We start from the raw sequence: 24561 nt of genomic DNA, 5'->3' as shown, positions 1-24561 counted from the left end.
GAAACCCCAGGCAACAAACCTTGCCTTATGTTTCTTGACACTGCAATCAGCTGCCTTGTAAAGCCATCTGGAACTCACCACTGACTTACCCTGAAGTCTTGGGACAACATCCCACACACTGTTCCGAATGATAGAGTCATACTCCTCTACCGTTGCATCAACCCAAACTGGTTGTTGCACTGCCTCCTCGAATGAAGGTGGTTCGATATCTACACACTCCCCAACTAGGGCCATGTACCCAGTGTACCACTCAAGCGACCTCCTCTGTCTGCACTGAGAAGATGGTTATCCCACATTCTCCGCACATCCAGCGTCAACCTGTCAGCTTCCCTTGAGCATTTCTGCCCATCTCTGGAAGTCTCAGCATGAGTGGATGTCTCCACTCCCGGATCCTCTACATGCGGCTGCTCCACATCAATCTGAGGCTCCTCCTCCTTAGGAACTGAAAGTTCCTCCTCTGCATGCAACTTGATCTCCCTCTCAAGTGATAATCGCATGGCTTTCTGCTCGTCGAACTTCAGATCCCTGCGTACCACTGTCCTTTGAGTGGTAGGTAGGTACACCCAATAGTTGTGGGGTGTATCCGTGTACCCCACAAGTATTCCCAACTCAGCTGTTGGGTCTAGCTTCTTCCTGGCATCTTTGGTCACATGACAGTAAACTGATGATCCAAAGATTCGGAAGTGACTTACATCAGGTCGCTTCTCGGAAAAGGCCTCCATAGGTGTCTTCATTCCCAGTATACAGTGCGGGCTTCTGTTCTGCAAGTATACTGTTGTATTACATGCCTCAGCCCACAAATGCATTGGTAGGCTTTGGTCATGCAACATCGCTCAAGCTGCGCCCACAATCGATATGTTCTTCCTTTCGGCCACCCCATTCTGCTATGGGTTATGGGGTGCCGTCAGTTCCCATTTAATTCCTTCTGCAGTGAAAAATTCTTTAAATTGTTGGGAGACATACTCTCCATCATTGTCGCTACGTAAGGCTTTTATTTTCTTTCTAGATTCTTTCTCTGCCAAGGCTTTAAACTCACAAAACCTCAAGAAGGTCTGATCCTTCTTTTGCATAAAGTAGATCCAACATCTACGAGAAAAATCATCAATAAAAATAACATATTACGTTTGTTTAGCGGTGGAGGCTATAGAGAATGGTCCACAAACATCTGAGTGAACTCACTCCAGGATTGCTCCAGCTCTACTATCTCGATCCGGAAAGGAAGATTTCGCATACTTACCCAAGGTACAACCTTTGCATGTATTCGTCTGCTCAAGTTTTCCCTTGGGTAATTTGGTAGAAATCTGCTGCATGATCTTCAGGGCTCCATGGTGCAAGTGGCCCAGTCTTTTATGCCATAGCTCGCCAACATCTTGGCTCTACACCATCTCAGCTTTGGAACTCAATGCAGCACAGTCATCTATCTCCAGCTTGTATAGATTCTTTACTCGAATCCCAATTCGCTTTGTCTGTCCAATAGCGATATGCCTCAGGAATACCTTTCCTTTACTAAAGACTACATCATAGCCTTTATCTTCTAGTATAGTGATAGACACAAGATTCTTCTTCAGACCTGGTACATTACATTAGTCAGGGTGAGGGGAGCTCCATGCTCCCTCTGAAACACAACTGTACCTTCACCTGAACACGGTATTTTCCATCATTGCCCATCTCGATCCGCATCTGGAGATCCTTCTCCTCCAAGGTACTGAAAATATTCTTGTCACTTGACATGTGGAATGAAGCTCCACTGTCCAGGTACCACACACATCCCACCATGGATGAAACCATGCATGCGATAAGCGAGAAATCTAGCTCAAACTATGAGGCTCCATCAGATCCCTTCAAGGAACCCTTCTTGGATTTATTCTGTGGACAATTTGTAGCATAATGGCCCACTTCATGACAATGAAAGCATCGCACTTTCGATTTGTCAATCTTCTTCCCACCATGGGAAGAACCGGATTTGGGATGGGACACCTTCCCTTTCCCTTTCCTTGCCTTACTCGCTAAGGCTAGATTTTCCTCATCATCTTGCTTCGATGAGGATCCATCTCTGGTGCTTCTTCTTATTTCCTCCTGCATCAAATCCGACCAAAGTCGTTCCCAATCTGGTAGTTTTTCTCTTCCATTAATTGAGTCTTGGTAGCTATGCCAGCTCTTAGGAAGACTGAGAAGTGCAAGACTCACCATGTCATCATCAGCGGTCGTGATCCCTACACTTCTAATCTCATCCCTGCAGGTGGTGAGCTTGGTCAGATACGTAGAGATCGTGTCGCCCTTTTCACACTTGATTTTCCGAAACTTGTCTTTTAGCGCCAACTTCCTCTGATCGCTACTATTCTGATATAGATCTTTCAATGTATTCCACATCGAAAACGGTGTCTCCTTCCCATGGAGGCTCAAGATAATGTGGTCTCGAACTCCCTCCAGGAGGATTCTCCTTACTCTAGCCACACATTTCTTCCATTCCGCCAATTGAGTAGCATCAGTTGGCTTGGGGACTTCTTGATCAATGAAGTCCTTTAGACTATTATCCTCTAATATTGCTTCCATGCGATCCTTCCAGGCTATATAATTCAAGCTGCCATCAAGGGCATACTCGAGTCTTAAACCGCTAAACGCCATTGGTGAAATTGAGATGTGATAAGAACTCGATTTCTATATTCAGGAACCACAAACTTTGAACTTATCCCTTCTTGTATATTGTTCTTCTCCTTTGATCACCTTTGCTCTGATACCATGTAGAAATTCCCACTGTATATCAATAGACTATGCAATATACTAACGCAAAATACAAGATCTACTTCTACAACGAACTTTGCGGAAGCTTAATCAAATATGAGCAAGATCAATGAGAACACATATAACTGAGAATGAGAAATCAATCACACATAACACAGAAGAAATAACCCGGGAAAGCCTTAGCCTAAAACCCCAATCTCTGTATTATCATACAAGTGGAAATCTTGTTCAAGTTACAAAAAGAATCAGCTCTCAAGCTATCCTGCTCTCTCTACAATCAAAACAATACAGCTCACAGACTGAATAGACATTGTATATGTCCTCCTCAAGCCCTCCAAGCCTCCTATTTCCTTGCACAGTTTTTATTGGGGTCCAGTGATGCCACATGTGTGAATTGGCCTCATCACACTCACAAAACCTGAAGAAGTAACTGCGCAATCCTCAAGGAAAGAATTCCTTCTGCATGCAAGGGATATTAACAATGGAATATTCTAGCAACTGATAGTACACTTCCCCTCCATCTAATCTCAGCTGGGTCTCTGTCTGAACTGACATGCATGAGTTATTTATGAGAGAATATTTATTTATTTGAAGTGCAACAGTTACATGCATGCATGCATTAATTAACTGAACTCACAATTAATTCAACAAACTATTTGAATTAATCTAACTGGACTTGACTCAGTTAACTAAGTTAACTAATTACAACTCAATATTACAACTCATCCTTATCTCTTTAACTGATGGATAAATTCCTTAATTAATGGAGAAACTGTTGCATGTCCCCACATAGACTTCATGTTTGATTTTATACTACTAATTTACTGATGGTGAATTAATTAATTATTTTACAAACAGCTGCTAAGATCAAATTCGAATTTTTACTTCTCTATTTTAGTTCAGGGACTAACTAAAATAAGAAGGTATCCTGAAATGCTATTTATAGCAGTACTAAATTTAGCACTTCTATATTTAGCATTTCTTGTTGCTATTTTTGACAATAATTGCATTTTCAAATTTTCAATCATTTACACTCACCCCATAACATCATTCTCAACATTAGCAATTATGTAAAGAGAACAATAAACATCAACAATACAGTAGAACAAAAATAAACAACAAAAGAAAAAAATGCACAATAGAGACACCAATATTAGGTCAAAATCTAGGGGAAAACCCAACCAAATTCTTCTTCTTAGATATTCATCAATTATTCAGCTGAGATACAAAGTACAATGATCATGAGACGTCAATATCAATCACATTAGGCCACTTAGGGCCAATCCAGCAACAAAAAAACCTATGCTTCTCATAGTCAAAGACACTATATATATATATATATATATATATATATTTAGCATTGTACAGTTATTATCATTAGGTCATTTCCATACCAACAGTTTCCATGATGTATCATAGATCATTGGTTTAGGGTTAATATGAATTCCCTTCCATGTCGTATCAAGGTTATTGATGTTATGCGATACTACCATGTTCAAAGCTACTCAAACCATACCACAAAGATTATGCATACCTGTTAGGATATTCCGACACATAGGATATAGTTAAGTTCAACTTGGTCTAGCATAGAGTTAGGTTAGAGTTAGGTAAAGTGTGTTTCTTTACTGTTGTACATTTTGTAACTTACAATCCGACGGTCACGATATGTAGTGATCCGACGGTTCACTCTCACCTCGGTATTACCGACACTTGATCCGTGGCTTGACACCCGATTGGTCCATGAGTTCTATTTAAAGCGCATGGAGGGTCATTGTTCGGGTAATCCGTGCATGAGAGAAGCTTATGTAAATTTTCATTCTTTGATTAATAAATTGTCTGTACCCACGTTGGGACAGGCCGTGGACTGTTTCCCTCCTTGCACTCTGAGGGTTTTAACCACGTCAAAAATACTGGTGTATTGATTTGAGATCTGGTTGTGAGCGGTGTCCTTTTGGTATTCTTTCTGAGGAACTTACCCTGTAAATTCCTACATGGTATCAGAGCTATTTGAGGGCCGCGTCCGTTGGTGATCCAAATCTGAAGCCGGTAGAACTGCATGCGGCTGTCGTTTCCTAGATCTGCTGTTTCTGACTGCTTTCGGGCCGAGAGGGACTGCTCTGTTGCGTTCGGAGCATCTGTTTCAGTGAGGAACCCCTTTCGTTTCACGCGAAAAGGTTTCCGGTAGCCCTAGCTGCGTCATTTTTCAGATCGGGAGGTATACAGTGTTTTTTTGCAGTTTACTGTCATTTTCTCTCTGCTTATTTCGGTTTCGGTTTATTTAGCCTTTTTTTTTTCCGGATCTATACCTTTCATTTCTGCGTATGCTCTTTGCCCTGCGACTCTGTGCGATCTGGGCAAATCAGAAACAGAAAGAAAGGATTTTTCTCATGCGTATGCTCTTTTCCCTGCACCTTAGTGTGATCTGGAAAATCAGAAACATTGAGAAAAATATTTAGTTTTTCGGTTAAAAGCTAACTTTGAGATTTTTTTTTAAATTCTAGTTTTTTGGCTAAAGCTAACTTTGAGCCGTAAGGTTCGTTTTTCTTTGCATATTCGTGTTGGGTTTTGTGTTTTGTGTTTTGTAGGGGAAAAGAGCCTTCCCAAGGCAAGCACGCAAATCGAGGCCCCCCCCCCCCCTCCCTCTCTCTCTCTCTCTCTCTCTCAAATTTTGTATAGATCAATTGGTTCAAAGACTTTTTAAGAGAGTAGAGGTCTTGGGTTCAAGTCTCCATTTTGTGGGGGCGGATTTTTTCATTCCCGCACATTCGCGCACTTTGCCGGCAACGTCAACAATTTTTTTTCAAAAAGCCATAACTTCTTCATCCGGAAGCCTTTTTCAGAGCCGTTTTTTTTAAAACTGCCTTTTTTCGAGATCTATCCATTGGACCACTTACTTTCAGCATCTTCAGCTTCAGTTTTTTTTTTCAAAAAATGGAAAGTCCATGCCAAGTCATTCTTGACAGCACTAACTACTTCCAATGGGTAGCCTACATGGGAGATTTACTTAGAAGTAAAGGTCTCTTCAGAATAGCCACAGACCAAGAGAAGAAACCCAAAGATGAAGACAAGGCCGAAAAATGGGAAAATAGACAAGATCAAGCACGTGGTTTGATAGGATGTCTGTTTCTCCTGATCTTAGATTCCACATTGCAGAAATTGAAACTCCTCATGAAGCATTAGAAAAACTTGCTAAAGTTTTTGGGATTAAAAATGAAATTAGAGCCCATCAACTTGAGAATGAGTTGCTTACTTTGGATCCTAATAATTTTTCTTGCATTGAAGATTTTTTGTCCAAATTCAAGACCCTTAGATATCTCTTGGAAGGTGTTAAAGTTAAGAAAGAAGATGGTAACCTTATTTATTCCATCCTTACTAAGTTGGGACCAGCCTACTCTGTATTTGTTTCCACTTTCCATTCTACAAGGGAAGCTTTCATTTGTCAAGGCAAAGACTACAAACCCCTTCCTTTGACTCCTTTTGTGATTCCTTAATAAGAGAACAAGAAAAACTCTTACACCTTGGTCTTCTTAATCTTGGAAACTCTTCCTCGAAAGCGTTAGCTGCCCAGCAGCAACCAAATTCAAAGAATCCTAAGAAGTCTTATCCTCAAAGGAATGGTCCTAAACCAACTTAGCCTCAAGATGAAAGATCATTTCAGCAAAATGACAAGACCAATAAAAACAAATGGAAGAGGATTGACAGACATTGTAACTTTTGTAATCGAGATGGCCACTTAGAATCTAAATGCTTTAAGAAGATGGAAGCCTTGGAAGCCGCAATGAAGAAACATAACATCCATGTGGAGCCTACTTCAACTTCAACTTCCGGAATGGCACTTTCTGCATGTCGTTGTCAATCATCTCAGTCTGGTTATGCTTTAAATGTATCTTCTTCTTCTTCTCATTCTCATGAGTGGCTCATTGATTCTGGAGCCTCTTATCACATGGCCAAAAACCAAGCCATGTTTTCTTCTTTAAAAGATTGTAACACCAAAATATATATGTTGGTGATGATAGATCTCTTAGTGTTGTAGGGACTGGAACTGTTAATCTAGACAATGGTCAGTTTAATGATGTATTATGTGTTCCAACCTTATCCTCCAACCTTCTATCTGTCTATCAGATAACTCATTCAGGTGAAGGCAAAATTGTTGAATTTTCACCTCATGATGTTGTAATCAAGGATCTAAAAGATCCTAAACAGATTCTAGCTACTGGTCTTGCTGATGATTCCACAAGGTTGTATAAGTTTCACAACTTTGGGTCATCAAATCTTCCCTCAACATTTGTTGCTCATAATGATGAAGTGAGCAAACTTTGGCATGAGCGATTTGGTCACTTAAACTATCGCTCCCTTCAGCATCTATGTAAAGAAAATATGGTGACAGGTCTTCCTATGATATCTTGCAGAGATGGTGTTTGTTCCGGATGTGTACTCGGAAAACATCATCGGGACAGTTTTGACAAACGTGCCTCTTGGCACGCCTCAGCCCCTTTACAGCTTGTGCACAGTGATTTATGTGGTCCTCTTCCTGTTGCTTCATTCTCTGGTTGCAAGTACTTCTTAACTTCATTGATGATTTCTCCAGACGCACTTGGGTATACTTCTTAAAACTCAAGAGCGAAGTATTTAACACTTTTTTGGCCTTCAAAGCCTTTGTTGAAAAACAATCTGGACATCAAATTCTTAAGCTACGAACTGATAATGGTGGAGAATATGTTAAAAACACATTCATCAACTTTTGCACTGAAAATGGAATTCAAATGCAACATACTGTTCCATACACTCCACAACAAAATGGTGTAGCTGAAAGGAAAAATCGCACCTTAAAGGAAATGGCTAATTGTATGCTGCAATCTAAAGGACTCAGTCTTAGTTTTTGGGCCGAAGCAATTAATTGTGCAAATTATATAATCAATCGCACTCCTACTAAGGTTCTAGAGAATATCACTCCAGAAGAAGCTTGGAGTTCCATTAAACCAGATGTAAGTCACTTTCGTGTGTTTGGAAGTGAAGCATGGGCCCATATTCCAGATGAAAAGCATAAAGCTTTAGAACCTAAGAGTGAGAAATGCACTTTTGTTGGATATTCTGAAGATGTAAAAGGTTACAGACTTATTCCATTTAAGTCCAAAAATGTTATCATTAGAAGAGATGTAAAATTTGATGAAAATAAATCGGCCTGCGAGCCTAGTCCGGTGGATGTGCCACCTCTTCCTATCTCTTCTACTTTTGAAAACATTTCTTCTTCAGATGATGAAAGTGAGGATGACAATCCTCCCCCACCTTCTCAGGATCCTCAACTTCCAAGATGGGTCCGTGCTACTCGAGATGCAGCAGGTGATCTTGCCGGTGATCCTACAGATCAGCGACGTACACGTTCTCAGTTTGAAAGAGCCTCTTCTTTACTGGCTCAAGCTCCAGTAAATCATGATCCTGACACTTTTGCAGAAGCTTCAGGCCATCCACATTGGGAAGCAGCTATGAATGAAGAATATCAGTCATTGATGACAAATGATACATGGGATCTTGTTCCTCTACCAACGGGACGAAAACTTGTAAGATGTAAATGGGTTTACAGAACCAAGTATGGACCAGATGGCAAAATTGATAAACATAAAGCTCGTCTTGTTGCTAAGGGCTTTTCACAGGTTGAAGGAATTGACTACACTGAAACCTTCGCCCCTGTTGCCAAAATGAACTCTATCCGCCTTGTTCTTTCCCTTGCTGCCTCTTTAAAATGGGAAGTCCATCAAATGGATGTTAAATCTGCCTTCTTGCATGGGGACTTGCAGGAAGAAATCTATATGGAACAACCCATTGGCTTCATACAAACAGACTCAAGCCTTGTGTGTCGACTTAAGAAATCCCTTTATGGTCTCAAGCAGGCTCCTCGGGCTTGGTATGCCAAAATGGATAGCTTTCTTTTAGAATCTGGCTTTTCTAGGTGTCATTCTGACAATACTGTCTACACCAAGAAAGTGGGTGACTCTCTTATCGTCCTTGTTCTTTATGTTGATGATCTTATCCTTACTGGTAGTGATCCCAACCTTATAAACCATGTGAAGTCTATCCTTAAAAAGAAATTTGAAATGACAGACTTAGGACACTTACACTATTTTCTCGGTCTTCAAGTCTTGCAATCTAAGGAGGGTATTTCCCTTTCCCAGTCCAAGTATGCTTGTGATATTCTTCGTCATTTTCACATGGAAGACTGTAAGCCAGCCCCTTCTCCCTTTCAGTCTGGAGTCAAACTTTCAGTCTCTTGTTCTTCTCCTGAAGTTGATGCTACCTTATACCGTCAACTTGTAGGAAAACTCTTGTACTTAACCCATACTCATCCTGATCTTTCCTTTGCTGTTGGCCTTGTTGCTCGTTTTATGCAAAACCCCCGTGAAAGTCACTGGAAAGCAGCCAAAAGAATACTTCGTTATGTTCGAGGTACAGTACAGTTTGGGATTCATTACAGTGCCAAAGCAGCTCCTCTGTTAGTTGGTTTCACTGATTCTGATTGGGCTGGTGACCCTGATGATCGGAAGTCTACTGCCGGTTATGTCTTCACTCTTGGTTCAGGACCTATTACATGGGCTTGTAAGAAACAGGCTGCCATTTCTCTTTCGTCAGCAGAAGCAGAGTATCGTGGTGCCGTGGAAGCTAGTAAGGAAGCCTTGTGGCTTCGTCAGATCCTATCAGAGTTTGGCTTTGAGCAGCAGCATCCAACCTCCCTTTGGTGTGATAATCAAAGTGCCATTCAGCTATGCAAAGATCCAGTCCAGCATCAGCGCAGCAAACACATTGAACTACACATGCACTTCATCAGAAAGCTCATTCATGACCATGTTCTTGAAGTGCAATATTGTCCAACGGATGATCAGGTTGCAGACATCTTCACAAAGGCTCTCACAGAGGCGAAGTTCACTAAACTTCGATATATGCTTGGAGTTCAGGAAGTTGTCACTAAGGGGGGATAGGCTCTAGTGCCTCCTTCCTTCTCCTATTGTGTCATATTTGTAAATCCTTCAATCCTATCCCAAGTTGTTCTTAAGGGGGGATGTTAGGATATTCCGACACATAGGATATAGTTAAGTTCAACTTGGTCTAGCATAGAGTTAGGTTAGAGTTAGGTAAAGTGTGTTTCTTTACCGTTGTACATTTTGTAACTTACAATCCGACGGTCACGATATGTAGTGATCCGACGGTTCACTCTCACCTCGGTATTACCGACACTTGATCCGTGGCTTGACACCCGATTGGTCCATGAGTTCTATTTAAAGCGCATGGAGGGTCATTGTTCGGGTAATCCGTGCATGAGAGAAGCTTATGTAAATTTTCATTCTTTGATTAATAAATTGTCTGTACCCACGTTGGGACAGGCCGTGGACTGTTTCCCTCCTTGCACTCTGAGGGTTTTAACCACGTCAAAAATACTGGTGTATTGATTTGAGATCTGGTTGTGAGCGGTGTCCTTTTGGTATTCTTTCTGAGGAACTTACCCTGTAAATTCCTACAATACCTACCCCAGAGCGAGTCATTACACAATAGAAGAACCAAACCATAAAACAAGAAATAACATAGAGTGAGCCATGTACATGCCATTATATAAGTGACCCATATCACTGTAATGTGAAGGTATGTAGGTATATAATTTTCCCACCGTAATCACAAAGATAGAAACAAACAACATACCACTATAAAGATGAATGTGATGCTACTATGAGTGATGCTAGAGTCAAACTATGAGACACACAAATAAGTCAACAAGTCCAATCGATGCCACGGTGTCATGACGTTGAGCCATAAAATGAGTCAATGAGTCCATGCGATGCCACAGTGTATATAATAGAGCGGTGCCATGACATTGAGCCATAGAACAAATCAACGAGTCCATACGATGCGACGATTTGTGGCATGCATTGGTGCCAATGCAAGAAAAGTGATTGAGCCAAAGAAAACATCACTAAATTGAGTGAACCAGTGATGTAATTCCTTTGTGATTACAACACCTATGACAATTACGACCCATTGTAAATTTAATTGTGATGCCCTTGTAACAGATGCAATAAGACTGTTATGCTAGAACAAAATGATGTCATTGTGATAAATGTTGTCACTGTACAAAATTTAAAATATTTGAGCCATAATGATTCGAGTCATGTAGAGAACAAGCCGAATGATGTTATTCAGAAATAATGATGCAAAAGCCACAAAGTATATGCTTGTATGTGATGTCGACCACACAACATAAATACGTGCTCCCGTGAATAAAGATGAGAGTCATTGAGCTGATGCGAGTCACAAAAAGGGTGATCCATTGTTATGTTAATATGATCTGCAGAGATGAATAACCCCTGAAATAAGTCAATCCTCATAAATGGTGATGCCATTGTGTATAGTATATAGAGAATTGATGCTATTCAAAACCATAACGTGAGCCTTTAGAAATCATACAAACTACTACAAACATGTGATGCCAAAATCAACAAACCAATGAAGAGATGTTGGCCTTATTAGAGAGATGAATTCTGCCTAAGAGAGAGAAGTATTGACCCTCTTTTGTATACATTCAAGAAAAAGTCAAGGTGACTTGAAACTTTTTGGAGGGAAATTCAAATTTGAGTTTTCTCATAATTAAATATAATTTCATGATTAATTTTCTAAATTAATATTAAATATATTTCCATTTTCTAGCTCTAGATAAATCAAGCCACATTAAATATTAATTGACCAATTTGGATTCTTCCTTGGGGCTTCTGATGTGGCAGATGGGATTATTCTTGGGATATGGGGAAATTCGTCCCATAGTTGCCCAAATTTCAACACTCCCTCTTAGCTAGGGAGGAATTTCCATTCTCATCATAAGTCTCATCTCAAGTGAATAGGTCTGCTACATCATGCCTCATCTTGACTTGACTCATTTCATTTTGTCATATAAAATAAGAATAATGCACAATCAAAAGAAGGGAAGATCAATCCTCAAAACCCTACTGGTCTCTAAGTCAAAACACTTGACCTCCATCTCAACTATATCAGCAAGATATCCATATCATCATATTTCGTCTCAACTTTTCTCCTTTGATCACTATTTTAACAATGAAGTCTCTATCTAAAGAGCAAGAATCATCATAGGGGAGTTCCGACTACCACCCTATATCCACGAAAAATAGGAGAGATTAATTTTCCATCCTATATCTGATCGAAAATAGGTAGGATACCACTTACCATGAAAGGTAAGGATCACACTCTATCTCATTGTTTGACAATAGGCAGGATATGACTTACAATGGAAGGTAAGGATTGTTGGAAATAATCCTAAGAGGGGGGGTGAATCAGTATTATCAGATCAATAATTTTATTTCCCAAACAGATTTGTATATGCTACTTCAACTAAGTGAACTAGCGTGTACACGCGACTGTACATAAAGTAACTAGCGTATATGCAGAGAACTTTTGATTTAGCCAATTTAACATGCATTGAACTTTAACCAGTATATCAGAGATTTATTAGACAATGCAGTAAAAGTAGAATAAAGCATCACACATAAGAAACACACATGAACACCAAGATATAAGTTGGAAACACAATGTGGGGAAAAACCACCTGCTGTTGTCGTCTCTGTCTTCTTTTAATAATAAGAAAATCTGTTTACAATCTTGCACTGGTGCATACTCATACTAGTACGCAGGCTTCTACCTGTAGAAGGTTACAACCTTCTCTCATTCTCCAGCTACTACTGGAAGGGAGATGCAACCCCCTAACTCTTGTACTAGCCGATATGTTTACTAGTACGTAGGCGGCGACCTACAGAAGGCTACGACCTTCTTTCTTCCTCCAAGGATCACATTTCATAAATTTTCAGACTGGATCCATCAACAACATCATAACTGCAATTCAATCATCAAATACATCTGCATCAACCAATCACTAAAACTCAATCATCACTTTCTGAATCAACCACAAATGAATCAATCAATCACTTTGACAACCCATCGTCAAATCACAATCAATCTGATCATTCAGAATACTGTCACCAGAATACAGTCACCAAAACACAAACCAGAACCCAGAACTCTACAACAACAAACAGAAACAATTGAAACATACTTTATAAGATATGCGTTACTTCCATGTGTCGAACCGACGTGTATACATGTTTTTATCAAAGCCAGCCAGCGTACACATATGCGAATATTAATTCATAATTCTGCAGTTATTCCGGACTTCAGTTATACCCAGATCATAATATTTACAGAATAACACATGTGTCAGTATTCAGATCTAGACTATACATGATCAAACCACATAATGATAATTCATTTCAAGCTTTAAGATCTCGATCCATCATTAGATCTTATCCCTCATCAACCGCTAAGGTTCATCCTTGGTTCAAATCAAGCACAACACCATAAGCCAATAACCTGAATACTAGATCTCACATTTCATCATATATTCGATATTTTCACACTTGGCCTAATGATCTTCGCCTCCTTATATAGTTTTAGGCCTTTCTCAATACCATGGACCAAAACCACTTAGGACCAATACCTTGGACCAAATACCTAGGGTCAATACCTCGGACCAAATACGTTGGACCAATACCTCATATCAAAATACCTTGGACCAAATACCTCAGACCAAAAACTTAGTTTTCCAAGATATACGCGCTTTGCCTTTTGTGAAAGTGCATGTGTACATATACACTACTTGTGTTCAGTGAACTTGCGTGTATACGCAACTTGGTCAAGGTGAACTTGCATATACCTCTCTTTCTTCATTCCTTATAGTTTGATCTGTAATTCTTTGTTGTTGACATGCTATACTGTGATCTTTCATCTGAGTGAGTTGCCATCAAGGACAACACCTGTATCATAATGCCAACAATCTCCCCCTTTGGACTTGATGGAAACAACAACACCAAGTCACTCTCCCCCTTTGACATCAAGGGCAAAGGGTGGACCAAGATAATTTCTCCCTTTGACATACATTATGCTGGTCATGCTCCCCCTGAGTACATGCTGAATTATCTGATTGAGCTCCCCTTTTGTACATGCTGAGATGTACTGAACCCATCCATGCTCCCCCTGAGCACAAGCAAAGTCTGCAAAAAGATTTTCTAAAAGAATAACATGAATTTAGAACTCAACTATGTGAGGATGACCTTCCTATCACCAATGACTCATATATACATCCATCTCCCAACCAAGTGGGGATATACAAAATTTGACTCATCCACCCAACCAAGTGGGGATATACCAATTGTTTATACATGACAAAAACAAGAAATATTACATCATCCATCCCATGTAAAGTGGGGATATAAATTACATCATTTGTCCAAGAGGACTCATTCAAATGTATGAGAAGACATATCACACCCTAGACTTTTACATGACTTGAGCCACAAATGGTATAAATATCTAAAGCCATAGTTGGACTCAGCAACCATAATGCCAACAATGCTGGATGTACGTGAAGGCTAATGCTCCCCCTAAACCGGTGCTACCTGTGCATTGTTTAACAGGTCAATGATCAAGGAATCTTTGTCAGTCAGATAAAACTAATGAACAGATCATATTAATCATCAATATCAGTCAGAGCACCCATATCAGAGACTGCCCCACTGTTTTTCTTGTTTGAAAAACATATACGCTCCTTGACCCACAGAAACCCACGTGTGTATGTGACTATACTTCATGAAACACGTGTAGAATAACCTTTCTATGAAAAAATTGATTTAACAACAGGATGATGCAGCAACTACTCCCAACTTTTGTCAGAGATATTCAAATGTCTCTCTGGGAATTGGTTTAGTGAATATATTAACAACTTTTCTTTGGAGGGAACATATTCCAATTTGACGTTTTGTTTAAGCACTTGTTCACGTAGAAAACGACATTTGATGGGTATTTGCTTGGTCTTAGAGTGCATGATTGGATTCTTTGAAATACTGATGGCACTTGTATTATCACATAGAATGGAGATGGGTGGAGTACATGTGATTTGAATGTCTTGCAATGTTTGCATCATCCAAAGTAGTTGTGTGCAGCAAGATGCATTAGCCACATATTCTGCTTACGTAGTAGAGAACACAATCGAACTTTGTTTCTTGCTGAACCAAGAAACTAACCTGGAACCCATATAGAATGCACCACCACTAGTGCTTTTTTTGTCATCAACACTTCCCGCCCAATCTGCATCTATATATGCATGAATAATAAGATCTGTATCTCTAGGATACCATAAACCAAATTTCTGTGTTCCTTGAAGATATTTGAAAATTCTTTTGACTGCCTGAAGGTGTGATTCCTTTGGATTTGCTTGAAATCTTCCAAATATTCCTACTGCATGCATGATGTCAAGTCGGGTACTTGTTAGATAAAGCAGACTGCCAATCATGGATTTGTAAGTTGGTTGATGTACTACTGATGATTCATCATTTGAGTTGAGACTACATCATGTTACCATTGGGGTACATACAGGTTTAGAGTCTCCATGCCGTACCTTTTCAAGATCTATTTGAGATATTTGGTTTGTGAAAGAAAAATACCATCTTTATTTTGTTGAACTTGTAGACCAAGAAAATAGGTAAGTTCACCAAGCAATGACATTTCAAATTCTTGCTGCATTACTGAAGCAAAATTCTGACTCGTGTATTCTTCATTGCTACCAAAAATGATATCATCAACATAAACAACAATTATTAGCAATTTATCAGTGTCAATCTTTGTATATAGATTGCTATCTGCTAACCCTTTTGAAAAACCCTATTGGTGTAGATATTTTTCAAGGCGGTAATACCAGGCCCATGGAGCCTGTTTTAGACCATAGAGAGCCTTTTTGAGTCTACATACAAGTTTTGCATCATTTCCAAGAATGAATCCTTCTGGATGTTCAATATAGACTTCTTCTTCTAAATCTCCATTAAGGAAGGCAGATTTTACATCCATTTGGTATACTTTGGATTTCTGAAAGCTAGAAAGAGCAAGAAACATCCTTATGGCTTCAAGTCTAGCAACAGGTGCAAAATTTTCTTCAAAATCTATACCTTCTTATTGAGCATATCCTTTACAAACAAGTCTGGCCTTGTTTCTAATAACTTCTCCATTTTCATTCAGCTTGTTTTTGAATATCCATTTAGTTCCTATGATATTTTTATCATGAGGTCTAGGAACTAATTCCCAAGTATTATTCTTTTCAATTTACTCAAGTTCTTCATTCATGGCCTTGACCCAACATTCATCTTTGCATACTTCATTTAAATTTTGAGGTTCAGTGGAGGATAGTAATGCTAGATAGCTTGAGGTTTCTGTAATAGTTCTTCTTGTCTGTACACCTGCCTCTTTTTCCCCTAAAATTTGAGTTTCTGGATGATTTTTTTGAGCATACCTGGACGAAGTCTTTTCTTCTATCGTTATCTCTTCTTCTGCTGCTTCATTGATTTCTTCTTCAGAATCATTGTGATTTGATGTGGGAAATAATCCCCATCTTCTTCATTGTCATAATCTTCAGCTTTTATCTGTTTTGTATTTTTGCATGCTTCATCAACTAAACATCAATACTTTCAACAATTTTCCCAAGTCTTTTATTATAACATTTATATCCTTTACTTTGGGAAGAGTAACCAAGAAGAATACCTTCATCTGCTCTGGGCTCAAACTTACCAAGTTTTTCATCAGTCCTTTTGATATAACATTTGCTTCCAAAAACTTTAAAGTATTTTACTATAGGAGTATTACCATACCAAAGTTCATGTGGAGTTTGAGTGTTGTTTACCTGAACATTTGCTTGGTTGAGAATAGTTACGACGGCGAATGCAGCTTCAGCCCAGAAGGTTACAGGAGTTCCAGATTCATCTAGCATAGCTCCAGCCATTTGTTGAACAGTTATGTTCATTCTTTCTACCACTCTATTTTGATGAGGAGTCCTTGTGGTGGAGAATTGCCTTTTTATTCCATGTTGTTCACAAAAGTCAAAGAATTCATCTGAGGTAAATTCCCCTCCTCGATCAGATCTGAGGCATTTGATTTTGCGATCTGATTCATTTTTTAACCAAAACTTTGAAGGCTTTGAACTTTTCAAATGCTTCATCTATATGCTTTAGAAGACCTATCCAACACATTCTGGAAAAATCATAAATGAAGAAAATAAAGTATTCTTCTCCACGAGGTGACTTTTTCCTTGATGGTCCACATAAATCAGTATGGACAAGTTCAAGAGGCTTACTAGCTGACCCTTCTTTTTTAATGAAGTGAGCTCTGGTTTGCTTACTGAATTGACATGGTTTGCATATTGTATTTTTAGGGATGCTGATATCTGGAATATCACGAACAACCTTGAATCTGTATGATTTTCTTATTTGAGAAAAGCTTAGATGTCCCAATCTTTTGCGTCACAGCCAGTTTTCATCATTTTTGCTTAGATAACAATATTGTTGTTCTCCCTTGAGTATGTATAAGTTGTTTGGAGTTCTTGTACCTTTGATCATGGTTTCTCATGTATCAAGCTCACGAACAACACATTCGTTTGATCGAAACACCACTTCATTTACTTGATTACACATTTGATTGACACTCAATAGGTTATGCTTTAGACCGTCTACATACATAACATTCCCAACTTTAACCTTTTCTTTCAAGAAAATAGAGCCTTTACCTTTATGACAGCAGGAGTGCCGTTTCCAAATGAGACATTCTTTTCCTTTTCTAAGGCATTATATGAGTGAAGCTTTTCTTTGTCACATGTCATGTGTTTTAAGCATCCACTGTCGATGTACCACTGATTTTCTTTTCCTTTTGCATACAAGGCTATACCACATCTTTCTGTTTGAGGTTCTTTCCTTCTCCATATCTTGGGATTTAATGCAGTTTTCTCCTTTTGAGATGTTTGCCGAAATTTTCTCCTGCATTTAGATTCTTCATGGCCAAAGTTGTTACAGATTGAGCATTCTATTTCATTTCCAAAAAGAGAAAAGTTATTATAGGAACTTTTCTTGATCCCTGTCACATTCCTTTGATTTCGTGCTTCTCTAGTCATGATGGTTTTGTAAGCAACACATTGAGCAGCTTTGTGTCCAAAATTATGACATGAAAAACATTGTCCATTAAAGAAGTTCCTGCGACTATCTGTTATAGACATATTTGGGCACTGCAACCCCAATCACATATGTCCATAAATCAAGGGCTTATAAGTCCCTAAAAGTGTTGTTTCATACCCTAAAGGAGCAAGGTCAACTGATTACATCATCTCCCAAATGTTTTCCATGAAAAACCACTCAGAACTGGTCAAAGCAGGACCATACAGACTGCCCAGTGCTAAAGGCATGATGCATCTCACCTGCCACATGCAAAAAGTGCGATGCATACTGGAAATCCCTTCTATAGGGTGTGATGAGCGAGAGCAGACAAATGGCACAAGCAGTTTGCTAGGTGGAAACCCAAAGAATCTTCTAGAAACTGCTCATTTGACACTTGCCTCTCTGAGTTCGCCCAGGGATGAGTAAGAGATCTAAAATCTCCATGTGGAACCAGGAACTATCAGAGAGATGACACTAATCAAAATCCCAGAAGCTGACTCACCCCTTGCAAATATCTATAAATGGATCCCTCATCCAAGAGATCCAAAGGTTGGAATTTGGTAATTTGCAAAGAGGTGTTGTTGGTTTCTCTTTGAAGACATTGTTGGGTGATCTTGCTTTGTGTGAGGTGAAGAGGGCTTTCAAGCTGGGAGGATGGTGCTGGGTCAGACCAAGTGGTTGTAATCCTCTCTTCTGTGACTTTTACTAATAAAGTTATTTGAGTTTTCCTCCATGTTCTTGTGTATCTCTGAATATTGTGTTTGTTGTATGCATTTATATCGTCAATATATATCTGATCCTATATTGTTTACATTGAAAGATCTCTATGCTTTGATGGTATCATACTGCTGTGAATCCACAAGTGCTCTTTGAAGCTGGACAAGTAAGGAAGTAGTGGCGAGATTTTGTCAAAGGGGAAAGGAAACAAGCAAGGAGCCAAGCGGAAGACTGAGGTTGGTACTCTCTGCTTCTTTCTCATCTCTCTCTCATAAAGGAAAAACAAGTGACTTTAATCTATTTGTTTCTAAGATAGCTACCCATCTTAGTGGGACTAGCAGCTCTGAATAGACACTAGATTTCCCGATAACAAAATGGCGACTCCACTGGGGACCGATTAGTTTGATTGCTTGTCTTTATTTGTTTGATTCATAAACCATAGACAGAGCCTGAAGTCAAGCCAGCTAGCCTTCGAATTGCATTTGCTATGCAAGTGCAAAGTAGATCAACGCTACTTCAGTCAATCTTCGAGTTTGTTTATGAACTGAACAATTGACTTGAAAACATCCTAAGTGCCCTAGAGGTAGCTTGAGTAACCTCATTAGATCAGCCATATACTTTGTAGTTACTGACTATCATTTGCTTGGCCTAAATCCCTAGACTAAACTGCAAACTGTGACCAAAAACCAAGTTGAAGTCTCGTCCCTGGACCATCGCACCCTGTCTTCTTGGAAATCTGGATGCATCTCACCTCCCATGTGCAGTAGGTGGGATGCATCCCTGTTTCCCTGTGTTACAGGTGCGATGATCAGACAAGAATCAATCTGCCTCCAGATTTTGGTTTTTCTTCACTCTCTTCAGTTTTATTCAGGAGTTTTGCTGTCTGTGATCAGTATACCACTCGTGAAACCCCATTTCTTTGCATCATCCAACCTCCATTGTACAAAGAATTGTGAATTTTTTTATGTATTGTGCGCCATTTACAGTTCTCTTTTACAAAGAAGTAGCTTAATCAAACTGTCGTCTTTTGATTTGGAAGTGTCACAAGTGTCATTTCCAGTCAAAGAAAAGAATCCCATTGTTCTTGATAGTTGATTACACTGTTACTCTTGTATTTGATCTGAATTTATAAATATTTCAAGTGTCAAAAACATTTTTCAATTCAAAATAGCAAAGTGTCGTCTTGCCTTCCTGTCGTTTTTTGAAAAGAAAATCGTTATTACTATCGCTTGGACAGAAGAGATAATTCAGATTTGTATTTAGCATTCTTTTCTTCATTCATACATTAAGAAAGCGGAAAAAAAATACATGCATGTGCATTTGCATTTAGACTTCTTGTTGATTTTGATTTAGGACAGTGCATCTAGTGTGTGCTTTTTGCTCTATGTTGAAAGGATTTCATTTCTCTTTCCTTAGTAGCTAGGATTTTCATTACAAAAAGAAGATTAAACGACTGTTTATCATCTTAGATTTCATTTTAGGAATTGTATATCTACATCGCGTGGTGAACCTGAAAGGAAAATTTCTTAAGAAAGATCAACTATAAAATAAATTTAATGAACATAAAAACGCTTTGGAACCTGACACACAACATCTAGAAGTCTATGCTAGAGACATATTTCGGCGTAGTAAATCCTGGTAACTTTGTCGCTTTCATCTTAGGTTGGGTGATTCCTCCTCTTTGAGACGACAAGTGCCAGTATGGACTTGTGCTCCCACGTACCGTCGAGTATATATTGGGAGACCACAATAGGCTATATCCTTTATCCTTAGGAAGCCGTGTCTGCCGCCCTATCGATCGCAATGCACTAAACACATCATTCAGGAAGATTGACTGTCGTACTGTAAAAAGTATTCTGCAGTTTTGTGATTGGTTTGGTAATCCCTCTATCTAGATTTCCAGAGTAGTCTCTTTCGTTCCTTTTCAGACTGCTTAAAGGAAAAGGTCCATCTGAGCACTTGTCAATTCATGCTCATTAAAAATCGAAGGCGACTAGATTCATCTTTAGCTTTTTCTCGACTCTTAAAAATTGAAAAAGCAACTTGTGTCAAAGCGTCTAAAATTTACTTTAATCGGAATAACGTCACTGTTCCCTCATTGGTCTTAGGTTGAGAAAATGGAGTCCACCAACCAAGGATTTCCCCTCAGGGGAAATCCTAGTCCTTTCTCCTCTTTGGGAGATGTTGGTGCACCCCATGTGGCCACCTTGTCCCTTCCAGGACTGACAATTGGCATGCCAATATGGCTTTTCTTGACCTCTGTCGTTCAAAGCACCGTGATTCCTGAACAATCAAATCAACAACTAGATGATACTAGAGTTCCCCCCAACCTTCTACTTCGTTTGTCTCTCCCTCTCTTTCTTCCTCTTCTCTTGGTAAAGATAGTAAAACTAAAAACCAAGTAACTGAGAAGAAGAAGAAGGGGAAGGAGAAGAAGAATAAGGAGCCAACAACAAAAAGGGGCAACCGTGCATCGTCTAGCGAAAATCCACACACTACACCGTCCAAACCTAAATCTCCATGTGTCATCTACAAAGGAGACCACTATCACCGAGATTGTCCTTGCATCTCATGGATCCTAAGGGACTGGTCTCCCCGCTTGCACAATCCGATGTCATCAACCTCTGACGATCATGTTGAAAGTACACCGTCAACTAGTGAAAGCGAAGTCACCGGACAAAAAGGGAAATCTAAATTTCCCTGCAGACTGTGTGAAGGTGATCATGCCCTCCACCATTGTCCCTTCTTGGACGAAGCTAAAAGAGTCTTGGATAATCGTCTTGTATCACCGCAGCGACTCCCTCCTGGGTACAAGAAACTCTTGTTGAATCCATTGCTAGTTGGAAATTTGACTGATCCACCTTTGGAGTTAGTCAAAGCACCTATCATTGAAGATAAACCCTTTGAGTCCACATTGGACCAAAGTCAACAGGTCGAGACGGCAGTCGACCCCATCTTGACTTTAGAAGATTTACCTTCAGATGATACAGTCACCGAAGAGAATGAGAACGACACTGTTCAAATTATATTCGTAAACAAAGACTCTGATGAACATGGGGGAAATCTACCCATTCATTTACCACAAGAAGGAAATTTGTCAGATTTGTATCCGACCGTTTATTCGGTCCCACCTCCAAGCAACCTAGTCGTTTCCTTCGATTGGAATCTACTAGGCAGACCCCGTTTACCATCTAATGTACCATTTTGAATCATAGTTCAAACTTACAGAATGGTCATGGTTGGTACCATCATAGATGAAGGGGCTTTTGTGAGTATCCTTTCATCGACTGCTTGGAAAGTGCTTGGTTCACCATCGCTTTTGCCTGAGATGCGAAATATGACAGGCTTTGATAAAGGAACCAGTCGACCGTTAGGGATCCTTCCATGTTTACTTATAACTTTGAGAAGGAAAACCGTTTATCTGAACGTAATGGTAGTCCAAGGAAATTTAGATTACAATCTACTCCTTGGGTGTGACTATATTTATAGCATGGGATCCATAGTCTCCTCTTTCTTCCAAGTAATGTGTTTTCTGCATGAAGGCAGAGTGGTCCAGCTCGTAGACCAGCTTTCATTCCCCGGTTCACACATAGCTAATAGTCAAATGCCATCCCTAACAGGTCTTTTTGCACAAGGAATGTCTCATCAATCTCCAGTCCATCCACTTGATGAGCGCGAGTGATTCGGTGGTCATGACTGAAACCCAGGGGGCATGCACCCTGGTCTGCTTCGGCAGGAAAACTTCAGGTATAGGGTAGGTTTCCGCAAAGGATATATGACTGGTCTGACACACCTGTCCATTTAGGAAAATGGGATTAGACTAGAATAAGATACCTCTGTTAGAAGGTAGGCCTCTCCCGATAGAACAAATGTTTTGTCTGCAAATTGAGGGGTAACTTGGAAAAGGTAGGCCTTTCCCAATAGAACAAATGTTTTGTCTGCAAATTGAGGGGTAACCTAGGAAACTCTACTTCGCTATACCTGGGGGCATGCAAACCTTTTTGCCTGAAAGTAAAAAACGACCATTTATTTTCTTATTTTGTAGGTTCTTAACCCTTTAAACTCGTAGGATTGGTCGTTCCTAGCTTACATAATAAAAGGAGTCAGAATATAATTTCGAATGGTGCAAGCTCCCTAAAAAATGAACCTATCGATGAGACATCCTTATTATATGACTGGCAAGAGCAGTTTTACGCGAAGTTCAATCTCGTTAAAAAATAAACCTAGCAATGAGCATATGTTCCACCAGAGTTTAATCTCATTAAAAAATGAACCCACGTCTAGTAAATAACCATTGTGAATGCATTATCATCAACTTTTGAGCCCTGGTCGTGTTCTTACCATCACCTCCACTCTGTTTTTGCCGATCATTCACCTCCATTTTATTGCTTACCCCTTTTGAGGAACAGCTGTGACGAGTGATCCTATTAGCCACCTTTTTACACTGCCATGCTTGGAAAGTTCCAAACCTTACCTGGAACTAGCTGCTACCTCAAATCATCACTCGTTCTTAAAAAAAATGAGTCTCCTTTAAGCTCTTTTCATCTAACTCGTAAAATATGAAAAGATTGCCAAGCAATTTGCCTCTCCAACTCGTTAAAGTGATTGGAAGTGCTATCCCTCCTCTAGATTTTAATCTTTTTGGACCTGAGGGATTATTACACAAAAATATCTAGCGTATGTCTTGTTTGACTCATTAAAACTATCGAAAACTCATCCCTTTCGCATTGTTTTATACTTTTTCAAACTTAAGGGATTATATTATGAAAAAGAAATATTGGAGTCTTCTTTTCATCTCTTTTCAGACTCTCTAAAATTGAAAAGGACCGAGTTATCCTTGTCGTTAAACTTGTTAAAACAATAGCGACAAACTTGTCCATTCAGACAAGAGCGAGTTTCACTGTTGCTAGGCTCGTTAAAACATAGCGACGGGTTTTCCCGAAGGGAAAATTATAGAACAAGCATATGTTATCCTCCTCAAGCTTGACAAAAATAAAGAGGTACTGGTCAAAAATGACTAGCGAAAATTGGGAAGAAAACCTGAATAAACTTTACTGATAGCAGGTCGCTCTTGAACATGACACTTTCACTCCATCACTATGATTGAGTCGAGTTGGGTTATTCTGTTCACCGGTCATATCACCATTGGTCCACTGTACCATCCACTTTTGGGGTTAACGCTACCAATCCATTTCAGTGTCACCGATATGTTCAAGAGAAGTCGCTCAGAGAATTCACCTACCCAGCTTTTGTCTCATCCGCTACAATACCTTCACGCTTCATTCTTTCATGACCGCCACCCTGAACCTTGTATCATCAGATCGTTTTCACCTCTACAAAATCATTTGCTCCATTTCGTGTCATAGATGTGGGATCCATTAATGCCCTCCTACGATGGGTCACTTCTTGTCGACATCAGCTCATTATCCAAGAAGCCGACCTAGGGATAACCCTTCTAGTACTTTGAAGCTTGCATGCCTCAATGGCAAGTTTCTAACTTCCGGCGACAGGTTTACACTAATGGCCTTTGATTGAAAGATTTTGCATGGTGTTCGACATCAACTCATGTATTCGCACCACATGAATTGTACTGCAGTACCTTGAGGGTCATCATCATTATCGGTGATTCCTCTCGCACTTGTTAACAGCTCACATCATTGGCTGGTAATCAGGCGATGTCCTTCCATGTTCGACATCAGAACATCTTTTCACATGGATCGACTTGTACTTTCGGGCAAAGATTGAATGAGTTTTGAAGACCCCGGATCTAGTTTCATCCATCTGGGCTGCGATATATTCAGGAAAATAAAGACATCAAATGTTCATCATTGCTACATAGATAATCATCCAAACTAAGGGATGATGGCTCTACCAGAATCATTAGTCTGCACACAGACGGTTGTCTGTCCTATGTACATGAAAATGAATTTATCAAGTTGAGCATGGGAATGCCCGCTTCAGCTAGATCATGAAAATATTATGAAGATAATGTATTGTATTGTATCTTATTACAGGTCACCTTCCAGTGCGA

The sequence above is a fragment of the Pinus tabuliformis genome, chromosome 8 (assembly GCF_031772625.1).
Source record: "Pinus tabuliformis cultivar Carrire ecotype Pingquan chromosome 8, CPIR1, whole genome shotgun sequence".
In the NCBI taxonomy this organism is placed as follows: Eukaryota; Viridiplantae; Streptophyta; class Pinopsida; order Pinales; family Pinaceae; genus Pinus; species Pinus tabuliformis.
Note: the sequence above shows the minus strand (reverse complement) of the source record.